This window comes from Amblyomma maculatum, chromosome 1, assembly GCF_055883805.1.
Source record: "Amblyomma maculatum isolate TAMU_Amacu chromosome 1, ASM5588380v1, whole genome shotgun sequence".
In the NCBI taxonomy this organism is placed as follows: domain Eukaryota; kingdom Metazoa; phylum Arthropoda; class Arachnida; order Ixodida; family Ixodidae; genus Amblyomma; species Amblyomma maculatum.
This window is the reverse complement of record NC_139344.1, coordinates 111545484-111572886: the sequence shown is the minus strand read 5'-3', so window position 1 is coordinate 111572886 and position 27403 is coordinate 111545484. Positions and strand designations below refer to the sequence as shown.

At 46.2% G+C, this 27403-nt stretch overlaps 1 protein-coding gene and 1 pseudogene across 1 annotated transcript in view; both read right to left on the bottom strand.

Annotated features, from left to right (window-relative positions):
- Positions 1-27403, bottom strand: part of LOC146203500 (protein qui-1) — a 587371-nt gene that overhangs the window by 222656 nt on the left and 337312 nt on the right. The window lies entirely within an intron of this gene.
- LOC146203501 (dynein light chain 1, cytoplasmic pseudogene) lies at positions 17466-18534 on the bottom strand (annotated as a pseudogene).

Genomic DNA, 27403 nt, shown 5'->3' with positions numbered 1-27403 from the left:
CTACATTCCATCTCAACCCATCCAACCATGCCGGCGGTCTCGGCACGCAGGGACCAATCAGCGCGTGATATGCTGGCGGCACACGGCAGCGGTAGACGGCCGCGGTAAGCGACCTTGGTAAACTAAATGTCTCTAATATTTGTAGTCGAATGGCTTGCGCTTGGATGGATGACAATGAGTAATTACTCCCGTATTGCAAATCTACTCCACTTTGGGGGACTCCCCTAAATATGCGACCAACCTATTGAAGGTGACATTAAAATGAAGATTAGGTTGCGGATTTTGAGATTTAACATCCTGGAACAAAATTTGGACTGTGACGACTTTTGTAACCGAGGGCTGTGAATTCATTCAGATCATTCGTGAATCATTTATGTTCACAGACATCGCAGAGCATAAAGGGTCTTTTTGCGTTTCCCCTCCATCGAAACGCGGACTCCGCGATAGCATATAGAGGCAGTAATTACAAATTTGAACCGCGGGTTGCGTATACGTTTCGCACTTTACCAAGCTAGAGACATACATGATGGCATTCAGGAACAATTCTAGCGTCTTGTCGTTGCACCCCCCCCCCCCCCCCGCACACCCTCCTTTAGGTACGGTACCCTTGAAGCTACATAGTAGGCTTTGAAACAGCAGCGACAAGTTTATTTTCTTTCAGGATACACTGTCGACGCAGACACGAACATCTCTATAGCGTCATTATAAGGCTACTGCGACACACTCCTGAAGGCTATGCCAAGGAGAATACAGAGATGCCAGTCGCTGTCTATGCATTACAGAACCGCAGGGGTCTACAAATAAAAGTTTGCTGCGAACGGCCACTTTGTGATGAACGATTTCTCCGCCCTCACGTTAGAATCAGAGCATATAATGACACGACGTTTGTTGACGGCACACATGATGCCCCTCTTACGTATTTTTCGGGGCTCTTGACACCTACCTCTACAAAAAACTTCGCAAACAGCTGCAGACAGCGGTAGCTCAATCAATCATTTGGATGGACTAGAAGAGACTGATCTGGTTTAAATGCAGAACTCTGAAGGCGAGATAGTGTTCGGCCAGTTTCACAGACCTAGGCCGATTGTCTTTTCTTCGCCTTTCTTTTCGCGCAGTTTGTCATGTCATTTAGCGACTGATGTTGTCAAATGAAATGGGCTGATTTCTTTTTTCTACAAAGAGGCTATTTACGTTTGTCTTAATCCAGTGATAAGACGATTAACTGTAGAGGCCACTAGAGAGAGGACACCCGGAAGCGAAGCGCGCAGAGAGCTTGAGGGAAACTGTTGTTCAGCTCGGAAAGAACGACTTAATCGTGAGTGCAGCAGTGCGTCCAGCGTAATGGGGGGTTTGAAGAGCGCAGGTGCTTTGCAGCTACGCTGAGCTAATGTGAGAGCATTTCTCACAGATGGACGGCAAAGGACGGCTACAAATAGAGGCGATCATAAGCGGTGGTTTAATCATCAGCGCAAAATGATTTGGTCTACAACTCAAAATCATTTTGACGTGCCCACAGCAATAGAGCACACTTGCAACATACTATGCCGCTGGCCGCTCAATGCAGCGCTTCATTCTTCTTTTTTTTTTTTTCTTACATGCTCTAGTGACGACAAACCCGGTTTCAAAAAAAAAAAAATTAACACGAATGACCCGTCCCCGTAGTGGTGTAATCCCAACTGGCGGCGGTACGGTTCACGAAAACTTCGATAACGAGAGTGTCAGGACATTCCCACTCCGCAGTCTTGCAGAAGTGCAGCAGAAAGCCGTCGCCTGTAAATAGTTATGTTTTTGTTTCCTTTACCGCCGCACCGGTCGTCTGTCCCTTGTGCTGATTTTTTGCTTGCCACTGTACTATCTGGGACAAAAGTGGTGCGTACCGCGCTGGTTTAGATAAAACTGCATGATCGCGCCATTTTTCGACAGGAAGTGGCGTCGACAAGGGCAAGAAGCAACTCAGGTAAAAGCATGCCAGTTAGCTGGTTTAGATCTGTGGCTCTCCTGCTTGGTGAGAACACCCGCAAACACCGATCTTCTTACAAGGACAACACACCCCGGGAGCCTACGTCACGGCTACCGGATAGGCGATAAAGTGCCAGCAAATGAGGCTGCGAGAGCGGATCCGCATGAGTGGAGTCACGAGGTGTCTCTTCGCCACTTTGACGTTCCCCGTGCGCCATTTTAGTTTTGCTGACCCGTTATCGCCCATATAGTAGCCGTGACCTTCGCTGCTAGGAAAAAAAAAAAAAATAATGCACCTGCTTTTGAGTTCTTGGTGGTGATGGAACGCCGGAAACAATCTGAGGGTGCATAGAACACCTCCAGTGATGTGCTGCCGGCAGTAGCGTTTGTTTTAGCTGGAAAATATTTACGTGAAATCAGCAGCACCCCTCCAATTGCACTTCTGACAAGCTAGAGCGCCATTTTCAAAGGTCGAATGCTGCGTTGACTTGCTTACGAAATACTTGCTCCGTCCGCTCTGTTAATCAGGTCGCAGTTACACATTGCTAAAAGTACAAGCTTGCGTCGGATTTGAAATTGCACAATTCATTCGTTAAGATAGTGGTTGTTAGAGGAAATGGGACGCCATACTGCGTGACGTCTGGGCTTCAATTGCCCGATTCGCTCAGAACGTTGGCACCGCCAAACGGAGGCCCGCTGTAATTATTTTCTCAGGTCTGCATTGAAGAACAACGAATGGCTGCGAGGGAGAAGCGCGAACAACTCCCGCGCCAGAAGTCGCGCGTAAATTAGGATCATCTGCACTTTGCATATTCCGCCTGCGGTGAACAGCCGTCCGATGCAGATCGACGGTGTCTTTCCGCAACCGCGCGAAATGGCGGCCTTGGTCCTCTGCCCCTCTCTCTGCACTCTTCATTTTTTGCCCCGCGCCCCGCCTAACTGGAGCGCCGTTAATCATAATTTGGAGACGTGGCAGGCCATCGTTCAAGCTCTCTCTGGCGCCTGCTGCCAGAGAAATTCTCCTACCTGTCTCTAGCAGCGTCGTATAACTCAAATTGCTCCAAGGCTTGAGTTTCGAAACACCTGAATGGAGCAGTCAAGAATATTTAGGTAAGCAAACATTGAGATGATAATTTTGTGGAATTTCCTTTTGTGAGAGAGAAACTCCCAGGAGCGCAATCAAGAGTTTGAACCTTGCGTTATGAAGGTTTTTTAGTTGGCTACCTCAAAATAAATTCCTAATGTACTGAACGTATACCAATTGGGAATTTATTTTGCAGCGCTACGTATCCATTTTAGCTTTGCTCTTTGTCGACTCTCTCGCCGATACGAATGAACTGGCTGGTTTTCCTCGTTATCTAGCTATTTAATAAACCAGTAGCTGATTGAGTAACGCCCTTCAGCAGTTTCCTAGCATCCTGACTACACAGAGGATAAACCTACGGGGCAAACCTTGAATGTAAAGGTCTTTCACACTGCTCCTTCTGTGCAATAAAATATTCTCCTGAGAGAAAGCGTGGCTTGCAACGTGTTCCAAATTGTAAGCATGCTTGACAGCTTCGCTACAGTATTCATTGTAAGAGGGTAGGAATTCTATTGTTCTTATATGCCAAATATCTTTTGAACTGTGAAATGCAAGCTCAACGCCGCCCTAACACGCTATGGAAATAAATGTTGAAGAAAACTAGTTTACGCAACTCACACGAACACGGTAGACATTAGGAGCATGGATTGCACAGGCTTTCCTGCCTTTGCGGTCTCGATGTGGGCTTCGCCCCATGGTCAGGTCCAGTGACCACACCCTCGGTAGTTGAGACAAAAAGGAGGAGCGAGTGCCATGCTGTGGAATGGGCTCTGGCTAACGCTTTTAAGAACAGATTCTGCAGGACTCGAAGACGAAAAACTGCCTGCATAATATGTAAACTATAAAAGGGTTACAAATCGGGGCCAGTTGGTGTCCAGACTTCACAAGCATGTTTTTTTTTTTTTTTTTTGGCGCAAAAAGGCAGGACAGCGCCTGTGTTCGTCATGTCTTTGTGACGTCCTGTATTTTTGCTGTAAAAATATGCTCGTGCAGAAATAATGTGAACTAGTTCGCCGAAATTCAGACGTAAATATAGAAATTTCGTTGGCGGCAATAAATTTGAAAATCACCAATTTTAGACGTAAGCGGCTACTTCGAGTTCAGTGAAAGACACAATCGAAGCGCTGGAACGAACTGCAAGGCTGCGGACACAGTGCACAATTTTGTTGACCAACAAATGCAGTCCTTTTGTTTACGCAAATGTTGCCACAAGATGAGAGAGACAGAGTCGTTGGAAGCTAGAATGAACTCGTACATTCGTCTTCTGTTTCGCTTCATAGAGCGTGCTCACTGTGATGTCTATAACATTCTTATCGGCAAGCACTGGCTTATGAGTACTACATGGCAAGAAACTTTGGATTGAAGCTCCTCACAGTAATGATTACAAGGCAACTTTGGGCATTTCGCCACGCTTTCAGTTAAAGGGCTAAATAAAGCAGATTATTAGGCTGGAGTCACTAAGTCAAGCTTCCATAAAGGAAATAAATATATCGTCACCAGAAGAGTCATCGTCGTCATTCTAGTGCGCTCGGGAGTAGCCATCATACGGACGGCGAATTGAATGCGGAAAAAAAAAAAATAAAATAAAAAATGACGTCTATTAACGATGATACAGAGTTTTCGACAAAAAAAATAAATAAATAAGGTTCTGTAATATGTCCTCCCCACTGAAGGCATTTATTTATTTTTATTTATTTATTTATTTATTCAATACTGCAGGCCTTTACGGCCCAAGCAGGAGGGGCATACAAATGACATCAGCGTATAGAACGAAGATAACAAATAATAATTTCAAAACACTTGTTCTATGGGCAGTAGAACATGAGCAAAACAAGGACTAAACGAAATGCAAACCGAGCTCTTCATTTGGGAAAGTGAAACATAAACAACAGAAGTAAGCCAATGAATGAAATGAAATGTGAAACTTGCAGTAAGGCAAAAACACTATCAGTTTGGGCAACCAAAAAGCAGACAAGAAAATATTCAAGAGCAATTCAAGGTTTCAATTGAATCAACACTGGCTAGAAGAGGCAGAGGTAAGTTGTTCCAATCTGTTATCGTGCGAGGAAAAAAAGAATATTTAAAAACATTAGTTCTGGTGCTGTATGGCGTTAGAGAGTCATCGTGTCGATGTCGTGTTCGGCGTGCAGTAAGTGGTGTTATGTACGGATCAGGAGTTAGAGCAAGAAGGTTATTTTTAAGAAGGAACATAAATTTTAAGCGCTGAATTTTTCTTCTCAGTTCCAGTGTCGGTATACCATGTTGTTTCATTAGTGCTGTCGGGGAATCAGTTGTACGGTACTTCGAAAAAATAAACCTGACTGCCTTACGCTGGATTCTTTCGACAGCGTCAATGTTAGATTTGGTATAAGGGTCCCATACTACGCATGCATATTCAAGTTTTGGTCTTATTAATGATGTATAAGCTAAAAGTTTAGTTTCGGCGGGGGCATGTTTCAATTTATGACGGAGAAGGCAAAGTTTCCGAAAAGCTGTGTCACATACGTTAGTTATGTGAGTGTTCCAGTTTAGGCTGTTTGTTAGTGTGACGCCAAGATATTTATACTCGCTGACTTCGGTTAGTGGTTCTGTCCCGAGGGCATAGGGAAAAGAAAGGTTATTAAGTTTCTTGGTTATTTTCATATACACTGTTTTGTCAGCGTTCAATTGCATATCCCAACAATGACACCAGGAAAGAATATTTTGTAGATTATTGTTAAGAGTTATCTGGTCATCCTCGCTTGACACTTCCCTGAACAGCACGCAGTCGTCTGCAAACAATCGTATTTGGACGGGTTCGGTAGTAACGCTCACAATGTCATTAATATATATTAAAAACAACAGTGGTCCTAGCACACTGCCCTGAGGAACGCCGGAAGTAACTGGAAGTTCATGGGAGTAGTACGTATCAATATTAACAAACTGTCTACGATCAGTGACATACGCAGCAACCCAGTTAATAATGAAAGGAGGAAGGTTAATCATTTTAAGTTTTTCAATAAGCTTACAGTGTGAAACAAGGTCAAAGGCTTTCCTGAAGTCTAAAAAAATAACGTCCACCTGGCCGGATTTGTCTAAAATTCTAGCAAGGGAATGGATTACCGTTGTTAATTGTGTCACCGTAGAAAATCCTTTACGAAAACCATGCTGCGCAGGTGAAAGTATATTGTTGTCCTCCAGAAAATCTCTGATGAAGTTGGCTATGGCGTGTTCAAGCATCTTACAACAAGATGATGTTAACGAAATTGGTCGGTAGTTAGTAATCATTGTGGGGTCTCCCTTCTTAGGCACTGGTACTACACGTGCCGTTCGCCAGTCAGGGGGAAGGGCTGCAGTGGACAGTGACGCACCGAAAATAATTACCAGAAAGTGTGACAGCATTTCTGCGTATCGGCGCAGAAAAACATTCAGTATGTTATCCGGTCCTGGGGTAGATTTTGTTTTTAGATTAAGGATCATAGAAAGCACACCTTGAGCGGATACAAATTCAGGAGATACATTTGATAAAGGTGAAAAGGGAAGTGCAAGCTCTTCTGAGTTAATAAACACACTGTGGAAGAATGCATTAAAGTGTTCGACGATACTCTGCTTTTCGACAACGGGAATGCCATCTTTAATTATTTGATCCACTGCCTTGTTCTTTTTGCTCAGAAATTTCCAGAATTTTTCTGGAGCCGTACGAATAAAGTGCGGCAAAGTGTTATTAAAATAATGGCGTTTGGCATGCCCAATTGACGAGCTCAGCGTAGCTTGCAAGTTCTGTACTGTAGTTCGTGAGGCATTCCGTCGTCTTAAGCGTTTTATTTTTCTTTTCAAGTGATCTCGATCCAGAGACCCGAACTTTCCTGGAACTGTTTGCTGCGAAGAGGTTTCCGACGTTTCTGTTCAGCCCAGGAAACATGGAAGAGTGAGTTAGCTGTACGAACGAGCTGAATGCTGTGTGATTTGCTTATTGTAATTAATACCCCTGGTAAGCTTTCAGTTGTTACTCGCTACCCACATGCTACGTGCACACGGTGGCCAGAGGATCGGAACAAAAACAAACAAACAAACTAAAACATGCGTTTTATCTGCTTAAAGAGGACACGCTAACGTAAGATATGCTTGAGCAAAAAAAAAAAAAAGAAATAAAAAGATTAGGTGGAAGCTGAGTTGGGTATAATTACCACGCTCCGGATGGCCTGCGCTTTGAGTGTCGTCCGTTTGGGATTTATGAAAATGCGAGGCACTATTGAACAATACGATATTACGCAAAATTAGGGGCGGATAGTGGGAGGATGCCGTCCTCTCACGAACCATACGTACATATATGTGCAAGTGTCCTTTAGTTGATCCCGGCTGTACTCTAACTTCGTTAGGCTCCATTTTTGTAGTGAAGCGGTGCATATCAATGCTGGATATAGCAAAGAAAGAGTAATTAACTCTCAGTGCATTTGTTCTTAGCTATAGACTTCAGTCTCGTTTGGAAACGCCTGATATTAAGTCGTGGTGGTGAAAAATACAAACAGAAAGCCATAACTCCTCCGATCACTTGGTCGTTTCTTGGCTCAGAATTTAGCCCCATTCAAAACTTTATTCAGGATGCTTCATCTATTCGTGTGGTTTAGATTTCTTGAGATTTTATGTCGATAAGGCACTGATAATGCGGCGGTGACGGGAAAGTGCATTTGACTGAACCATATACCAGACCAAGGCCCACGGCAAATGACGTTGCCACGAAAAAAAAAAAAAAAAAGAGGCAAGGATACTTAAGACTGCTTACCCGTGGGACTGCGAAAGCCTTATGATGCTTTACATTAAGTTGCTTTGCAAAGTGCTGATTCCCGCTACGTTGAATGAGTCATGAGTAATGGCTGGTTTTAATGTTTGTACAGATTCTATACATGCCGTATGTTACTTTCTAAAGTTCTCAGTCATGATATGTTGCATAAAGGTTTAATCATGAGTCATGACTACCTGAGCTTGTAGTGAGTTAAGTTTCATCACTCATGATTATAGCCACCCCCATTGCCGGCTTATTTTACTAATGGGATAGGGTTTAGGGTAGGGAGGGATGACATGATACATGGGGCAAAATTAGGCATGAGTGACCTAACGGCCTATGCCACAAACTCTGATACCGTGATAAAGTTCTTTAAACGCTGGGTCATTGCCGCTTGACTACGCTTTATACGGGCTAAAAGGACGCTGAAATCTTGCCAAGTGCCCTGCCGAGAAAATTTCTGCAATAGATCTGGGTGACTGGCTGTCCCGCCAAAACGGTGCGGAATTTTGCAGCTTCGTTTCTTTTTCTGCTTGTTTTTTTTTCTGGAGGACATGCAGGAAAGCAGCTGCATGTCCATATTTATTTTGTAACTTCGTCTCGATATCTAACTTTGGACGAAATTATAGCACCCTACATTGTTATATAATGACACCAAAATTAAGGGGGTAAAATATGGCAGTCAGTCGCTCAGAAGAAGCAACTATGATTATCGCCTGTGCATGCCTCGTTCTTGAAGTGGTGCAGCGCAACGGCACGAAGCCTAGACACGAGAATGGGACAGGCAAAGCGCTATGTCTGTCCCATTCTCTTGCAGTTAGGCAGGCTGCACCACTTGAAGATGTCAGACCAACTAGCCCTCCAGTTCACCACGTTCCTGAGTTTCTTCTTTCAGTTTTCTTTTCTATAATGGTCTGCGCATACAAAATAAAGGCGATCACTGCTGCTCGGTTTGAGGATGACATGGAAAAACTCTGGAGTGCGTGCGCCAATGAACGCATTCTATTCTAGCTTTGGCGAAAATATTCTTCGGTTTTAGGGCTGCGCTGCAGAGGTGAAGAAGAAAACTAACGGCGGGTTAACAGAGAGTCAAGCAAGGAAAGCTTGTAGGGCAGATTTCATTCATGGAGAGATCCATTTTTTTTTTTTTTTGGCCTTACAAGGTAACGTTAATTCCAGGAAACATCGAGAAGGAATTGCGCTATGCTGAAAGGAAACAAAACTGAATATTGTAAGCATAGGCAGCAAATCTAAATGTGTGCAATCTCAAGATTTTCTGTTCGAGGAAGACGTCCCACTGGCAGATGTGTTTGGAGCGGTTGATATGAAAATAATCATAAGAGCAACACAGCGCCTCTTTCTGTGCGCATTTAACGCACAATGTGTCACGAGTGGGTCCTCGAAAAGTGCACAAGGATCCATGGAATTTACTTCTAGCGCTCCAAGGCCAAGAAGCAAAAGTCTTTCGTTTCGACAGGACGTCCAAGTCTTTCCCCAGGGCTTGAGGAAAAATGAGGCAAATGGCAAATTTTTATAAGTGGTGAATTTTCATAGTTTTAGTGCTACTAAACTTTTCAATCTTTCTAAGAGCTTAGACGAGATGCTACGGAAGGATTCTGGACTACTTGTTCTCGATTTCCAGAAAAAAAAAGAACATCAATTTTTAATATTTTTTTTTTTTTTTAGTTTTGCCCCGCCTTCCCCTAATGCTCTCCTAAGGTCCGCCATACCAGGGTCTGGTTATGCTGAGAAGGTAGCGCTATTATCTGATCTCGCCGGCGTCTTCTTCGCTACCTCTCTGCTTTCCCTCTCTCCATATCTGCAATATGTTCAAAGCTCCTGCATAGCACATCGCGCGGCCAGCAGTGGTACTACTTACTTTCCCCCGGAATACAAGCCAAAACTTCAGCACATGCACAAGACACGGCCGCGTCTAAGTCCATCTACTGTAAGGATGACATCACTGATGGTTGTACAACAAGCAGAGTAAAGTTAAATGTAATATTACGCACGCACAAAAAAAAAAATGCCGAAGCTCTTCTATTCTTTTACATCCGCCGAAAAACTTTTGCCTTTTTTGGGGAACATGGCATCCAGTAATTGGCCCTGAGGTTCAAGGAGGGAACCGGTGTGAAAGGTTTAATGTCGTTACCTTCTGGGTACATGTAGGGTCTCCAGCAAAGAAAACCATTTGTGTGGAATAATAACCATGCACGAAAGACACTGTTCATGCACCACTTGCAGAGGATGGCCACAATATATGAGTCCGCACACTGCTGAGACACGGGTGAGCAGCACAGGCCCTGATCGAGAATGGAATGTATAGAAACGCAGTGCGAAGTGAAACGTACGAAGATGGGCGTGCCTAATGCGCGCGCTAATATGCCCTTGGTGTCGTTTCGATCTCACAGCGCCTGTTAACGATTGGTTTGCTCAATCAACCTGCTGTGCATTGTACAGCACGGCCAGGGATAATGCTGATACATGCGCGCACGAATCCATTGCTGTGCCTGATATACACTAATTACTGATGAAACTTTATAAACACGACCCACAATATAATGCACATTATTTCCAACCTCATTTTTGTTTTAGTTTATTCTGATTTTCTGCTATCCCAAACGTATGGTAATATTGCTCCCCCCCCCCCCCCCCACACACACACAGTGCATTTAATAAAAATAACAAGCTAGAACAACCGAGCAAGAACATTTGGTTTCAAAAGCACCTTTCTGAAGAACACTCAGGAAGTCAGTAACGCAACTGATTGGGGATGAGGGTGCCGAACGCTGAAAAAATGACTCCATCGGACGAAAACCGAGGTCTCAAGTTTTGAATGACACGACTGTGTTCTTACAAAAGCTACCGGGGGCGCCAACGACGAATTCAAAAGCTTTCAAAAGCGCCTAGACCGGCAAAAGGCTGACGCATGCGCACAGAAGAACGCTAAGCCCGAATATACTGTCGTAAACGCTACTACTCGGCGGTACACGCTCTCCAACAGAAATCCTTGCTGACCGCATGCCATATGAGCATGCACGTTTTTTGGGAGCAGTACAGAACACGCCCATGCGACGCTGTACTGCAGTCAATGTATAATGACATCACGCAATTTTGCGCTCACTCACCCTTGTACTTGTGTGGTTGCCACCCGCAGTGCGGAACTTTCACAGCTTCTTCACAATCTGATGAGTCCACGTGTATGTCGACGAAGCGAGGCTGGAGTTTCTCTACGAATACTCCCTAGCTACTTGGGCCCTTAGTAGCGGTAAAAATGCAATACAGTGACCCAGAGCCTTTTTATATATGATGGTTGCTTACGAGATACATTTGAGAAGACCATGCTGCGAACGTTTTCTAGGCAGGAAGAACATGGCGATTCTTCTCGTAAGGTGCCTCTCCTTTTCAGCCTGTTGTGCCAGGAGTGACCGATCCTAGAAAGAGTGAGTGCGGGGGAGGCATAGTTGCGTTACAGCCAGTGGGAACAATAGTAAAGTATCTCAGAGTAATGGAATTGAAATTCAGTTCTTAAAATTATCGCGGCCCAATGAATAAAACAGGCGAAAACAGCAACGCTAATAGGAATGTGGACCAAGGGTGGACACCGCGAGCATGATATAAGCTGCTGGGCTTAAGGCATACTTGATAAGTAATATTTATATTAGAATACAGAAAGGAACGCAAGGTTGCCGCATCGACTGTCGAAGCTGCAGCCGAGATTTGATGTTGCAGCAATTCATTTGATCTTTATTTAGATTTGGCCCTTCTACACGCCAACTGGACCATCCTATCAGTACCGTCGGTGTTCCGCTCACTATTTACTGCCGCTTGTGACAAGAAGGGAATAATTATGTTCGGAAAATGTAGCAAAATAACTCACATTAGTTCTTTATCGAAACACGGAACGAGCCAAACGTTTCACGCTTAGGCAGGCTTAGTGCTGAATAAGATCGCAATAGCAAAAAAAAAAAAAAAAAAAGAGAGAAAAAAAACTGGATTTTTACCTTTGAAAACAGTGGTCTGATAAACTGTCGCAGGGATCGATATGACCATGACGTGGGGGAGTATTAAAACGCAATTGGCTCTTTTTAACATTTTTCCCCAATCAGTTTAGCTTGTGTATACATTTACTCCAACTTTTTCTTCAAGTTTTTTTCTTCAAATCACTACTTTTTCTTTCAAGGTTTATGTGTTCTTATGAATTATAATTATATGAACTTACTATCTGTTACGTACAAGGTCTTTACTAAGTTAATCGCTAACAGAATCAAGACAACCTTAGACATTGATCAAGATATCAGGGAGATATCGTGTTATCAAAGATGGCCACCATGTATGCGCAATGCCGGGTGTCTTGGACGGTACTGGAATCATGGAAGAATGCTAACATTATCCTCATTCATAAGAACGGGGATGCTAAGGACTTGAAATATTACTGACAAATCAACTTATTTTGAAAAAAGCCTTTGACTCAGTCGAAACCTCAGAAGTCATGCAGGCACTGCGAAATCACTGGTTAGATGAGTCGTATGTGAAGATACTGGACGATAGCTATAGTGGCTGAACAGCAACCATAGTTCTGCATAGAGAAAGTAAAACAATTTCCATAAGGAAAAGTGTTAGCTAAGCAAACACGATCACCACAGTACTAATCACACTTTGCTTAGAGAGGGTATTCAGGGACTTGGAATGGGAGCAGTTAGGTATAAGGATTGATGGAGAATACATCAGTAATCTGCGATTTGCCGATTACATTGGCTTGCTTAGCAACACAGGGGATAAATTGCAAGCAAATAATGGAAGACCTAGACAGGAAAAGCAGAAAGGTAGGCTTGAAAATAAATATGAAGATATACTAATTGTTTAACAACCTCGGGAAGGAACAGCAGTTTACGTTAGGTAGCGAAGCACTGGAAGAATAGTAGGCGAATATGTCTACTTAGGACAAGGAGTAACTGAAGATCGGGACCATGAAAGGAAAATAATTAGGAGAATAAGATTATGATAGAGCGCATTTGGCAAGGACTTGAGTATGTCTAACAGCTTACCGGTATCGCTCAAGAGGATATAAGAGTTGCATCTTACCTGCATACAATCACCTATAAGGCCTAAACATGGAGGCTTACACCAAGGGTTCTAAATAAGTTGAGGGTTAAGTAGAGAGCTATGGAATGAAAAATGGTAGGTGTAACGTTAAGGGATAGGAAGCGTGCAGAGTGAATCAGAGAAATAATTCAGGTTAATGACAGTCTCATTGAATCTAAGAAGAAAAAATGGACATGGGCAGCGCATGTAGCGTGGAAAGAGGATAACAGATGGTCGCTGAGGGTAACAAACTGGATTCCAAGGGAAGAAAAGCGTAGCAGGATACCGCAGAAAGTCAGGTGGGCGGATGAGGTTAAGAAGTTCGCAGGGGTCAAGTGGATGCAGCTAGCACAGGAGCAGGTTAATTGGAGGAATAGGGGAGAGGTCTTCGTCCTGCGGAGGGAATAGTCCGGCTGATGATGATGAATATGTGCTAAATCTACCGGCGACCAGTCATAAATGTCTGCGCCTTCAGAGTGAGCAGGTTTATAGCGTCCTTACTTTGCATGGCGACGCAAGCACAGCGTCATTTGGCGCTGTGAAGCGCCACGTATACTCAAGCAAGGAGTACGCAGCAATTCACGTCCAGGCATATGTGGTATGAAATTTCCAGTACTACAACGGTGACCATCAGCGTATAGCCTGAACAAGGGGGAAGAGGAGAGTGGGCATTTATGGCAGAGACTGATTATGGCTAGAATTAGGCACAGCTCATCATAACAATGGTACTGCGATTTCTTGCGGCGAGGGCATTAACATGCATAGCATTTCGTCTTCTAAATTGAAAGGAATGGCTGTTCGTTCCGCAAACCGGCAGTCCACAGAAAAGCGGACCCCCCCCCCCCCCCCCCCCTCTCGAAAAAAATAAAAGAGCTAGCAAATAAAGGCAACCCGCTTCAGCCAAGTCCATCAGTACAAACCAAAAATCCTCGATATAGGCGTCATTATGCGCCGGACGAAAGCTCTTAGTGGGTCTTGGCAGCCCAGATGCTTCCTTTCCCACGAGAGGCTCTGAAGAAGACGACGGTAAGCGGCACAACGTGCGACGTCTCGCGCAAGCTTGGCTGCTCGCGCCCGCATTAAGCGGAGAAATCGGCGTGCAAACGTAGCGTTAAGGCGGCTTCCAGCGGTCGACGTCTCGCCTGCCGTACGACGCGCTCGCTAGTGGCAAGGAGACGGAAGCGCCTTGGGATTGGAAGCTTGCGTTGGGGTGCGGCACTTTCACGGTGAAGCCCCGCGCCTGTAAATTTTTCATTACGTGGACTCAATGAAACTTTTACGGCTGACTGCAGAGGCCCGCCCGTTTCGTAGGCCGAAATGAAGCAGCCTAAGTCACGGAGGCTGAGCAGAGATATACGCTCTCAATCGATCGCTGTGAGACGTACAGAGCAGAATGAGAGTTGTTGAAGACAGTTCCGCACACTTAACGGTGCTCTGATTCATCGATTATTTAATAGTTAGTTAAGAGTGATTAACAAAACTTTGGTTTTGGAGAGAGCAATATTTTCAATTAACAATATTTGAACCGTCAGAGGAAGTTCTTTCAGAGCACATTTTTGCAGTGGTAGCTTCTTTCGGAGTGCGGAAGGACAAGAGAAACGATTCTGAAGATTGCGTGCGGGCCTCGGAATTAGTCTACGGTATGAGTGTTAGCTTGCAAAAGCACGCAACGCCGCTATCGCTCACTAGAAACTGCTTGGCGTGGCCAAGTTAGCTGAAGATGTATTCGCTAGTTGGGCGTGGCTGCTCACTTTTCAAAGTTTGAGACCGTATATTTATTTTTAGTATTTTGGAGTCGTCTAATCGAAATCTTGTCCTTTCGATTGGTTTGAATGCAAAGAGGGCCAGCTATATTGTCACATGCGTAGCACTGCGCGGTCTTGGCGCTGGGCCGCAACGACGACGAAGTGGTTGTTGGCGCGTGGAGAGCGCTCGGACTGCACATTGTTCGAAGATTTGCAGAACGCTTCGTGGGTCTGCCTGCACGTCGCTCTGCGTCCCCACTGCGCCTACTCACACGTCTAAGGCTCTTTGGGTCGTGACACTGGTGGAGGTGCCATCAATGCTCCTTTCTGGGGAAGAAAACGTGAGCCACCTACCTCTCGTGACCACCCCCGTGCATTGTACAAGCCGTAGGCTTCGAGGTTTGTCACTCGAGACCGTTTCTGTTGAGGGCACGCCCCTGCAGACCACTCCAGCAGATATGACAACGTCACCGCCAGCTCATACCGTGAGTGCTTCTTCTGCTGCCTCCGTCTACGTCGCCCTACAGACTCCTCGCTTCCCAAAGCCATTAAATGGTGACCAATTCGAAAATGCCGAAAACTGGCTGGCTTAGTTCGAATGGGTCGCCGCATTTAGCAACTGGGACGGCCCAGCAAAACTTCGGAATGTTTATTTCTGCCTTGAGGACGCGGCCCGCAGGTGGTTCGAGAATCGCGAGGCTGCACTGTCCAGCTGGCCGGGCTTCCGAAGTCATCTTCGGAGCACTTACGCCATCAGCGATCTCCAGGAGAAGGCAGAGTGGGCTCTGAAATCGTGCATCCAACTCACAAACGAGGGAGTCACAATGTACGTCGAGTATGGAACGCGTCTCTGCTATCGCGCACACCATTCCATGCTAGACGACAAGAAATTGCGGTACATGATGTGTGCTGTGAAAGAACATTTGTTCTGCGGCCTCATCAAGAACCCACATACTACCGCCGCGGCGTTCTTGACTGACTCCGTCCTTGTAAAAAAACTTCTGTAGCGGCTATCCAGCCGTACACCCATCCAACGGCCCCAGTCTCCGCATTATCCACCTTGGACCAACTTGACTGTGACCCTCTGAACAATCCAAGGGCTCTACGAGAACTAATCCGCTCCGTAGCCCGTGAGGAGATCCAAAGGTTTCAAGGATTTTTTCTCATTCTGTGGATTCCCTGAGTAGCGTAATCCGCGAAGAAGTCCAGAGCACACTCAGAGTACCAGTCGTCCCAGTCAGCCCACCGGCACCCGTTCAGCCGGTGACCTATGCAAACATAACGCCCCACTTTCTGCTCCACCGACGTACGCTCCTGCAGTGGTTGCGGTTCACGCTGCTCAACCAGCATGCTACTGGAAGGAGTGGCGCCAGGCGCCACGGAAATGTGACCATTGGTGGACTCTATATCAACGGCAGCCTCTCTGCTACCACTGTGGCGAGGCCGGTCACCTCTACCTGCGGTGCCCTTACCATGAACTGGGACTCCGCGGGTTTTCCCCCGGCAGCCCTCGTCCACGGCCTGGTAAGTGGCCACATGAAATTGCCGAGTATATCCCCCGCCAGACATTTCCGCCATCTACGCCACGCCGCCAATCGCGGTCACCGTCGCCTCGTCCCTCATCGTCTTCAGGATCTCATTATAACACGCCGTGAGTCATCCTCCAGACCTCGGCGGGAGAACTAGCTCCGGCAACCTTCAGAGGCAAGGCCGCTGAACACCGATTCGCCCAAAGAGCTTCACTATCGCCCCGATCGTATCGCCTCGACAACAGCCGTATCACCGATCAGCATTGATCATCCGACCAAGAAATCGCATGATAGGGTCCCGCCGTCGGTGATTGCGATCGCCACTCGCCGCACGCACCGGCTCACCACTGGCTTCCTCTTGCAGTCAATGGTATGCGCCGGTCACCAATGAGCCAATGGTACGGTCGCTTCCCACAGACGCTTGAAAGCAGCGGCCATGCAGCATCGTCGTCGAGAGTGATCAATGCCAGACGCCCAAGCGAATACGAAATGGAAAGTGGAAGGCTATGGAATACGGTACAAGGCTAACGTCAGTGAGTCAGTTAACAAACTTCTAATAGCGGATAGCGGACTGTGAACTATTCAAAACAGGCATTTTATTATTATTTTTATTTTTCTTGAAAATACAATAAAGATGTGCCCAACACTGTTTGGACCCATAGCGATAGGCTAGTTATGAGTCCAAGAAATGAAATACAATGATGCAGAAACTTCGTCACATGCATAATACAAACTAGGAACAGCGGGGAGTAGGATGTATACATCAATAGAAATTCTAAAAAGCAAGCAGAACAAGGAACAATCGCTTGATTAAAAAAAAGAGAGAAAAAAGAGAAAAACATCGTGCGTGCTAAATTACAGTAATATATCAGATGCCAACGGTGCACAGTATTAGTATCACATATAATGCATGCGCTGAAAAAATGTTTTAGCTGTAGACGCGAAAGTTCGAGCCTATTTTATTTCTTGTGGTAGAGTGTTCCATATCTTAGCACCTATGAAAGACAGCTGTCGTTCTCCATAGACATTATAGGTAGGCGGTAGATTAAAGTTTCCTAATGTTGCATTTCTGGTAGTACGTGATGATGTATGAAAAAGGGATATGTGGAAGGGGTGGTTATATCTTACGATGTTGTTAACTACAGTTGCTGTTTTAAGCTGGCGCAGTGAATCGAAGGGTAGCATCTGTAGGTCGCGGAATAATGGTTTGCTGGGGTGATCCAGTTTAGAATGTGTTATGATTCGTAATGATCGTTTCTGCAATTTTCTGATCGGCTCGAGATAGCTGTCGTACTTTTTTTTTAGAACAAAACTCGCGAAGTAAAATTTATTATGCAATATACACACACTCACGCAAACTTGACTTTGTGTAAGCTGCTATACAAGAGTACGAGGAGCGAGAGAGAGGAAAGTAATGGACGCTTGACCATAGCAGTGAGTGTTCTCTGCATACTTAACAACCAACAAAATGAAAATATTCTGCATGAACTGTTCTCACTTCCTATCTAAAGAACACATGAAAAAGAAGGGCTGTAGCCTTGGTGGCTAGAACAGGTCTGAATTTCAGAATGGAGGGAAAGCAAAGACAGGTGAGCTCTGAGTGCAGCTGTTCTATGGTAGCAAAGTGTACAAAGCGGGCAAAATAGACAGCAAGGCAGTCCACAGAGTCATTGATGGTCAGGGACAGGACAATTTCATTTCCTTTCTGTGGCACAAAAGACCATAACAGTTGTGTTACATTATGAGAGAAAAGAGTCAAACTGCTGTAGTGACGGCGGCCAAATGCGAGTGACAACGCCTCCCCAGGAAAGACCGGTCAACATCTTTTGCTCCCATGTCGAAAGCACCAGCTTCAATTTGGACGTGACAGGGCCACAGACAGCAAAGCTGCCTTCAAGTCCTCGATGCATCCAATCCCGTCATCATTCCTTGAGCCTCCTTTCCCTGCCGGCTTCCACTTCTACCCACTGCTCACTCAGCCAGACTTGAAGAGCAGAATGACCACCTGGCCAAGGTAGAAGTAAAGAAGTGCTTCGTCTCATGGGTCACATAGGAGCCGAAGTTGCGCTCAATGATGCAATGCCAGGTGGGGTTGCACTTCTTGTCAGACACCTTCTTGATGTAAGCTGCATTGTCCTTCTCAATGTTGTACTTCTCCAGGGCCTGTGTGACCACGTCCACAGCATCCTGCTGCATCTCCTCGGACATGTCGGCATTCTTGATCACTGCCTTTTTCTTAGTCATCCTGGCGTAGTTTGTCGTTCACGCTGGAGTGAAGTCCGGCTTTTCAAACCTGAAGCGTCTAGCAAAGAACTTGCACAGCTTCCGTTCGCCAGTAAACGCCAAGCTCCTTCGAACACAGAGTCCCAAAGCAATGTGCACGTCCTATTTCCTACGGAGATCCCTGATTGGGCCAGAGAATGATTGCACTATGAAAGATATAGCTCACCACTGGCGGAAGCCGTATACATATTTAAAATGTCGATAACGCGATTACCCTCGGTACCGTGGCTCTAAAAAATTGGCCTCTTTCCCGCACGATTTCAAATTCGCGCCCTGGGTAATGCGCGTAGTGACGGTCAGCCAGTTTGAGCCGTCGGCCCACCGCACAGGCCACGTGACTTCTTCATCCACGCGTCGGCAGTAGCAGTGAAGAGCGGCAAAGGAGCGAGGGGCAATATGCGTATACGCATATTGCACCTCACTCCTTTGCCGTGCTATAGCGCGGGTAGCACAGAAAATGTCATGTCAGACGCAGGCCACGTGATTTGAAGGATGTCGCTGCACGCAAACGGCCAAAAATTTAGCCCCAGCATCTTACAATACCTATGTAGGCGATCGGAAACCAGACATTGTCCTTCAAAGAGAGGGGCAGTGGTGGATTGGTTGATTCTGGATGTGCAGGTAGTTGGGACGAGGGCACCGCTGGAAGTATGTTACACCAAAAAGGTGCAGAAGTACAGTGAGCCCTCGATTCTGCCCTTGGTGCAGGGGAAGAGCCCTAACAAAACCATAGTGAGGAGTATCACAGTGTCCTGGCGTCTTCTAAATTCTCATAATCGATATGGCTATTACCTACATCATCAGTTCTGAATCTCCAACTGCAAAGATTAAAATTTAGTTAACCAGATCTATAGTTAATACGATTCATTTGTTTTATTGCGTCCGCCAGCAGTCGTATTACATTGCCAAAAAAGGCACCTTGTTGCCTCCAAAAAGGCTATTTTTGAAACCTACGGGCCGACTTCCCCGAAGCAATTGGGATATTTGTTTTGCCGAATCTCTCCAATGTGAGTAAAGCTAACACAGTGAAAAGATTTGCCTCCATGTTCATGTCCCGCGTTTTTGAGCTTGCAGCTGATGGGGCGTTCGCCCAGCGACAGCGAAAACCGCGGTTGCTACGTCTGTCGTCGCTGTAGAGGAAGTTCGCTCGGCTGCAGAACCAACCTGTGACTGGTCAGCACGAGCTCGGGACCCTATGAAAACTATCCATTCCTTTCTTTTTGCAATAAGCCTGCACTTGCGGTGCCGTCGCTGTCAGTTCAGTTCAGTCGTTCAGTCGTGTCCGACTCTTCGTGACCCTATGGACCACGTCACGCCACGCTTTCCGGTCTCTCGCCGTCTTCCTAACATAACATAACTTCATCTGCCGTACTACTCTCAAAAACGAATGTTAGCTGTGCTGGAAAATGCATTTAAGCACTGTTAGCATCTAGGAACGGCACCGGCGTAGCCTGAAGACGAGGCTACTTCTTCGTATTCCTCTCAAGCAACCCTTTAAAACATTACAGGCTGGTGTGGCGGGGAACAACTCTGTGCAAACAAGTAAGCCTGCAAACGTTCCACTTTTCGGATAAAAAAATGGCACCCAACACAGTACAATGCCAGTTTTTCTTGCTTAAGGAACAAAAGGCGCATTTTTTAGCGAGCTTCACGGGAAGCCGATTTCGTTTTGACGCCTTTGCGAGGGCGTGCAGCAGGCGCGCGTAAAGGTCAGCGGGGTTGCAGAGGGAGAGGAGCGGTCCAAGGCGGCTATCAGCAGCGCACACCACTGGCTACCGACAATAGGCGTCAGCCGGCAGCGCGCGCTCGCCGGTCTCAATTGCCCCGCCAGCTGCTAAGCACGCGCTAGCTCGCTGGAGATCAAAAGAAGGGCCGGGGAGATGCGACGCGTTGCGCGCAGCGTCGCTGATTGCATTTTTGATATATTTATTGCCAAGATTAAACAGACCTCAAACTACATACATTCAAATACATCGCAGAGAAAAATAACCCGCCAACTCATGCGAGTATGGCTTTGACACACTAAAATTCACCAAGCGCAACCAAGAGCTCTAACCTTGGTAACCAGTCTGGGACACATGTTTCAGATTTCAAAACCTCAATAAACCTGTGAACATTTGATGGAGGCCGAACAGCAATATCACAGTGATACCCGGCCATTCGGGAGCGCCATATACAATGGAGGCCCACGAGTACAACTAAATCAAAAGGACAGCCGTCTTCATTATCTGTAGGCCAAAATCTAATTCCATACGAGGTGAGCGGTAACTCTTTTTTAGTAGTCCTTTGTAGCGCGCCCCAGAAAAAATCAAGATGCGAGTAACGAAGGAAAGAAAAACTACCTTTTTGAGAACACGAGGCGGGCGCGGACAGGAGGCGGATGCTGGAAACGCCATAAAAGAGTTGCTGAAAGAGTGAGCCACCATACTGCAAGGAAAGGACAGTGCTGCACTTCTTGCATTAAAGCGCTCCTTTGAAACGAAGTACACACATTGAACTGGCACAGAATCTTCTTTCGGTCATATTCGTCCATTACAACTTGAAGTCGCATCCTCGATTCGGCATCCATTTTCGGATTACATCATCACCAAAATCGAGGCCATCGAATATCGCATTGCACGATTTAAAATTTTACAATGCTCGGAAGAAATCAGGATTACTGCACTCGACCGTTATAACTCCCTGCCTCCGTTTGAGTTAGAAGCGTCTTCGTTCATCTTTGCCAGTTACATAGCTCATCTACTATCTTGTTCCAAGACGCTCACTGCTAAAACCACCGATCAGAACGACCAGCCGCCCTACTAGCCACAACCACCTCGTAGTCTGTATCAAGAGACGCACTCAAGGTATGTGCAGTCCCTTTTTCTCCGACGCGATAACTACCTGAAATTCCTATACGAAACAGCATAGTTTCATATAATGATCACAAAAAATTGAACACTTCTTCTGTCTTATCCTAAATCATTCATGGCATTAAACTGTGCATAATGCCGCATGTCCATTGTATGTTTTCCCCATCCTTTAACCCCTTCCCCCCCCCCCCCCCCTCCCTTCGCGCTCGTTATTTTTTTTTTATTCAGCTTTTACAGTTTGCAGTGTGTGTATGCATAAAACCTGCCTTTTTATTAAGTGTGAATTTATATATATTATGTTCCCTCTTCATCCACTGCCTTGCAGCCTTTAAGGGTGAAATAAGTATTTTTTCAAAAATGGACGAAGCGCTAACAACACATTCACATGAAAGAAGACACGAAGCGTTTGTCCGTGTCTTCTTTCATGTGAATGTGTTGTTAGCGCTTCGTTGATTTTTGAAACTGACCCAGCAAAAAGTCCTTCATGAAATAAGTAAATAAAAGAGCAAAAACCAAACGTAGGGGGTGAAGGCCAATGGGCGAAGCGATTAATATGGTTATTTACTATTTTTTGAGTTTAACTGCGAATTCTTTAGAAAACTATCCAACTATAGACAGAAACAATTACAAAGTGAAATCATTATCTTTCTATATACAACGGATATCCGGCCTAGCAGTATGAAAGGCATTTCACTACGATTTAAAGAAAACTCGTTATTCCTTACAGGCATTTGAAGAGGAACTGTAAACGCGCTCGTCGTGGTTTCTTTCTCAAAATAGGCTCAATTGCACTGAGCTCCCCGTCTAAATAAACAAAAGCTGCACCTACAACGCTGCGAGATCTGAAAAGACTAGGAACCTACTTCTCTCTACTAATATAAATACCTTATATGGCGGCGACATTAAATCCGTGTTTGTACAGCAGCGCTGACGCAGGAAACCACCCAGCGGTGACTCCGAAGGGTATCTTCAGCATTCCACCGTTTTCAGCACCCGGAGAAAGATTCTATCTGTTCCCAGAAGCGGATGTCGTCACTTGTTTCCAGAGTAAGAGCACGGGTTGATAAAGCAGTTGCTCGTGTCCGCGTTCCCAAAATTTTTGCCCTAGCGAAACTTTATTCGTTCGCCCGAAGATGCGACGCTACGACAGTGGATCTCCTTAAGAGCGTCCGATATTATGAGAACCATTGGACGCCTCACAGTCGGGCAGAAGTGTTCAACCGCTGAGCGCGCATAGATAGTATACTCACTGCACTCCTCGCTCCTGCCGTGTGCCTCCTCGACTAACAATGAAAACTCGCAGGCTGGAGTAGAAAACTGTTGCACGGTAAGCATTTGGCTCCCTAATGAAGACTGTAGCGCTTGAAAACACATACAACTCGAAGGAGACACTAGATGCGCTAAGATGTAAGATGCGCTAAGATGTACATGTTTTCAAGAGCTACAGTCGTCATCATGAATAACAAATTCGAACAGGTGGCGTCACCGAACTCCGGAGTGCTGAATCAAGTCCGGTGGTGCCAACCTCCTCTGTGAGCTCAGTTTCCAGGGGTCACCACGCACATATTGACCCTTATGAATGTAATTAAGCACCTTTGAAGCATCGCCAAACTTGATAGTCCTGTAGTCGCTCAAATCTACTGCATTCAAAAGCCTACAGCTTTAAAATTTACATTCTGTCACAGACGTACCTTAGTCTCTTCCTTCCCTTCAAAGCGGCTTCCGCGCCCAACGCTAAGTGTAAATGAGAAGGCACGGACGTTGCGGTAACGGATAACTTTCGTCGTAAATAAGTAGCAATCCTGGCATCGGCGAGACCAGCATGTGTTCATGTCTTCGCTCCTAGGGTACCCTCGCATTCCCCTCGCTGAAGGCGCGCGTGTTTCTGTCCTTGTACTGGGGCACCCCCTTTCGGAAATGTCAGCACACACGAATACTTCGAATAAAATGACTTCAAGTCGGCAGTAACGGACGATCAGCCAATATTCACTACGCTCAGGCGTGGTACTTCGACCAGGACCAGACGAGGTAGCCGAGTATCGTGATCAGGTTGGTCAGCGGACAACAAGGAGTTTGTAGTGATTTGTCGCCAGCTTTTTGTTGCCGTTTTAATACATATTGTCACGCGCCTTCGTAGAACGTCGACGGAAGATGAAGAACGGTCGGGTAGATCGGTGAAGAAGAAAGAAGAACAAGGGCAGAGGGACGTTTGTACGCTTCGCCGCAGTCCTGTTTGGGCCGATCCCTATAAATAAACCCCCGTGCGTACAAAGCACGTAACATCTTGGTGAGAGGTGCTTGGGTAGCGACCACGGAGCGTTTCATCTACCGAAGAAGCCGTAGACTTGCTGGCCTACCACCAATTCCATCAGCCATGACTGAAGACGGCAGTACCGAGCAGCCAGGATCATCCACGGCGAACAACTGGCCCCATTATCGAGAGCCGCGTACGTTTTCTGGAAAACCTGAGGAGGACGTTGATGAGTGGCTGAAACACTACGAAAGAGTGAGTAGGTACAATCACTGGACCGCCGCTACTAAGCTGGCTAACGTGGTGTTCTTCCTTGCCGCCACTGCCTTTGACTGGTTTGATAATCACGAGGATTCATTACAAGCGAAATCAAGAAAAATGTTGGGGATCAACCTGCAAAGAAGAAGCGCGCTGAACAGACTTTGCTTCACCGGGCGCAAGTACCCGGAGAAACTTGTACTGCGTATATCGAAGCCATCTTAAAGCTATGCAAGCTCGTCAACCCCCCTATGCTTGAAGAAGACAAAGTCGGTCACTCCCTGAAAGGAATAGCGGAAGACGTTTATAATTTTCTTATTAGCAAAGAGAACCTGAGCACCACCGCTGGTATAAAGCATTGTAGAACATTTGAGGCTCTCCAGCTGCGACGAATTACACCTAAATTCGGAAGACTGGACAATGTCGCCTCTGTAGCCAGTGTTGAAGCCTGTCCTTCAGTTTCCATGGCTGATATGATACGAGAGATTGTACGCGAGGAATTGTGAAGATCTAGGGACGCCATCTGCAGTGAAGAATATGTGCGGCAGAGTTGTGCACCGCAGGCAAATGTTGCCGCCCTGTCCATTCCGTGGGTGCAACCCAGCGGCGCTTCGCATATGGACGATCAGCGCAGCTCTACTCAACGTTATGACCACCAGCCGACGGAAAAGAGGCCCGCCTACTCTAAAAATGTGGTTCGTCAGCAGCGAGAGCCTCGCTGCAACCAACGTCGCGACTTTGTTAGTGAGGACTCTTATCCTGATCGCTGGCGCCCTCAACCTGGGTGCTACAGATGTGGCGTTGCGGGGCATATCGCTAGATACTGCCGCCGTCGTTATCCAATTGTCCAAGGTTACCGAACCACGCGATTATTCACGGACGGCTGCACACAGAACGAAAGCGATCCCCGACTATGCCTACTTGTGACTCATACAATTCGACATATTTGCGGAATTCATCTCCTGCATCTGATCGTAGTGTGACGCCGCCACCCCAGCGCCCGCGCAGGTCACCTTCCCCTCGACGTCGTTCTTCCCCTACGCCTCAAGGAAAGTAGGAGGCGCGGCCGATGGAGGTGAGGCCGCCGGCGAGTCGATGACGTCCATACCTCTACCCGTTTTTATGTTAAAGAACAAATTGGAAATGTTTGTTGATGGTGTGGAAACAATGGCTCTTGTGGACACTGGTGCTACATTATCTGTTATGAGTTTGAGTTTTAAGAACCGTTTAGGTAGAAAAGTAATGTTAAGTGGTGACCGTGGAGTGTTATTCAGTGGTGTCGGTGGTGAACCTTTAGTTCCTCTTGGAGTGTGTGCTTCGGATGTTGTTGTTGGCGGCCTCAAGTTTAAAATTTGCAGTACTGCCTCGGTCAACGCATGCTGTGATTTTTGGGATTGATTTTCTGCAAGAGTGTGGTGCAACTTTAGACTGCGGTACGGGAGAGATCGCTTTGAATCCTTCACTACTTTCGGTTCTAGTGAATGACTCGACACCTGAATTTGGAGTATTTGCTGTGGAAGAAGACACAATTGTGCCAGCGTTATCTGCAGCATTCGTGCGGGTTTTCTCGATTCGGAACCAGTGCGAGTCTTTTGAGGCTATAGTAGAACCTACGAGATTCACCTGCTCTAAGAAGAGTATCCTTGTGCCTCGTTGCGTCATTCCCGTGACTAGAGGCCGCACTGAGCTGTGGACAGTGAACCACTCCGAAGAGCCAACTGTGTTGCCTCGGGGCCTAAAACTCACCCGATTCAAGGAAGGCATATCCGGTTCCGTCGCGGCGTTAAACAGCTCTGTCACTGAGCAGCAGGTGCGACCAGGCATGGAGACCCAAGTTACGGCTATGATGAGTAAGTCTCTTTCTACAACTGAGCGTCGTGTTCTAGTGGAACTAGTACTGAAATACGTGACAGTGTTCGACTTTGCCAAGGATGACTCAAAGCCACTGCCTGCCAGTCGTATTCATCACACGATCAACACTGGGTCCGCACCTCCAATACGTCAGAAGCCCTCTCGTGTCTCAGCAACTGAACGTAAGGTAATAGATGAGCAAGTTCATGGCATGCTAAAGCGCGGCATTATTCGAGAGTCCTGTAGTCCTTGGGAAGCTCCAGTTATCCTTGTCAGAAAGAAAGATGGTACATAGAGGTTTTGTGTTGACTACCGCCGTTTAAATACAGTCACGAAGAAAGATGTCTACCCGCTTCCACGCATAGATGGCGCAATTGACTGTCTCAGCTTCATACTTTTCTTCTATTGACATGAGATCCGGTTACTGGCAAATCCCCATGCACATTGCAGATAAAGGAAAAACGGCATTCGTAACACCAGACGGACTTTATGAATTTAACGTTGTGCCTTTTGGATTATGTAATGCACCTGCCACATTCGAGCGGTTCATGGATACAATTCTCCGGGGACTAAAGTGGCAAATTTGTTTATATTATTTGGACGACGTTGTAATTTTTTGGCAAAACATTTAGTGAGCACAACAGCCGTCTGGATATCGTATTTAGTTGCATAGAACGAGCTGGTCTTGTACTGAATGCAAAGAAATGTCATTTTGGCGAACGTGAAACAATTGTCCTCGGTCACTTAGTTGACAAAGAAGGTGTTCGACCAGATCCCAAGAAAATTGAAGCTGTCAAAAGTTTTACTATGCCCAAATCAGTAAAAGAGCTTTTTGGGGCTATGCTCGTACTTTCGACGCTTTATACCAAGGTTTGCAGACATCGCTTACCCACTTACGTGTCTACTGCATAAAAATGCACCATTCAATTGGACCAGCGAATGTGACTCAGCTTTCCGTCATCTGAATTTTCTTTTGACCTCGGGCCCAATCCTCCGCCACTTCTGCCCATCAGCTCCAATTGAAGTACACACTGACGCAAGTGGTATCGGTATAGGCGCTGTACTTATACAACGCCATGGATGCGATCAGCACGTGATAGCGTATGCCAGCCGCTCGTTGAGTAAATGTGAAAGAAATTGCACGGTTACGGAGCAAGAATGTATCGCCGTTGTTTTCGTTGTACAGCTCTTTCGTTCCTATCTGTACGGGAATGCTTTCACGATTGTAACCGACCACCATTCCCTTTGCTGGCTCGTGAGTCTTCGTGACTCCTGTGGGCGGCTCGCTCGATGGGCTTTACGCCTACAAGAGTTTAATTTTACTGTGGTGCATAAAAGCGGCCATAAACACTCAGATGCTGATTGTCTTTCACGTTTGCCGCTTCAAACGACTGATAACGACTCAGACAATTTCGATGAGTATTTGGCTCCAATTTCACAAACCTTCCCCGATCTCCGAGTTTTCCGAACCGAGCAACACAAAGACAAAACATTAACCTCTCTGTTTGATTCCGCCAACGATCCTATGAAGAACACATTTAGCATTCGCGAAGGAGTGCTTTACAAGAAAAAATTCGCCTCTGGGGGAGCACGTATGCTTCTTGTCGTTCCGGAAAGCCTACGTATCATAGTTCTTGAAATGATGCATGATGACGCCACGTCTGGTCACCTAGGAGTGGCCCGAGCACTCCACCACACACAGCAGCGATTTTACTGGCCGAAGATGCGTTCAACGATCAAGCGA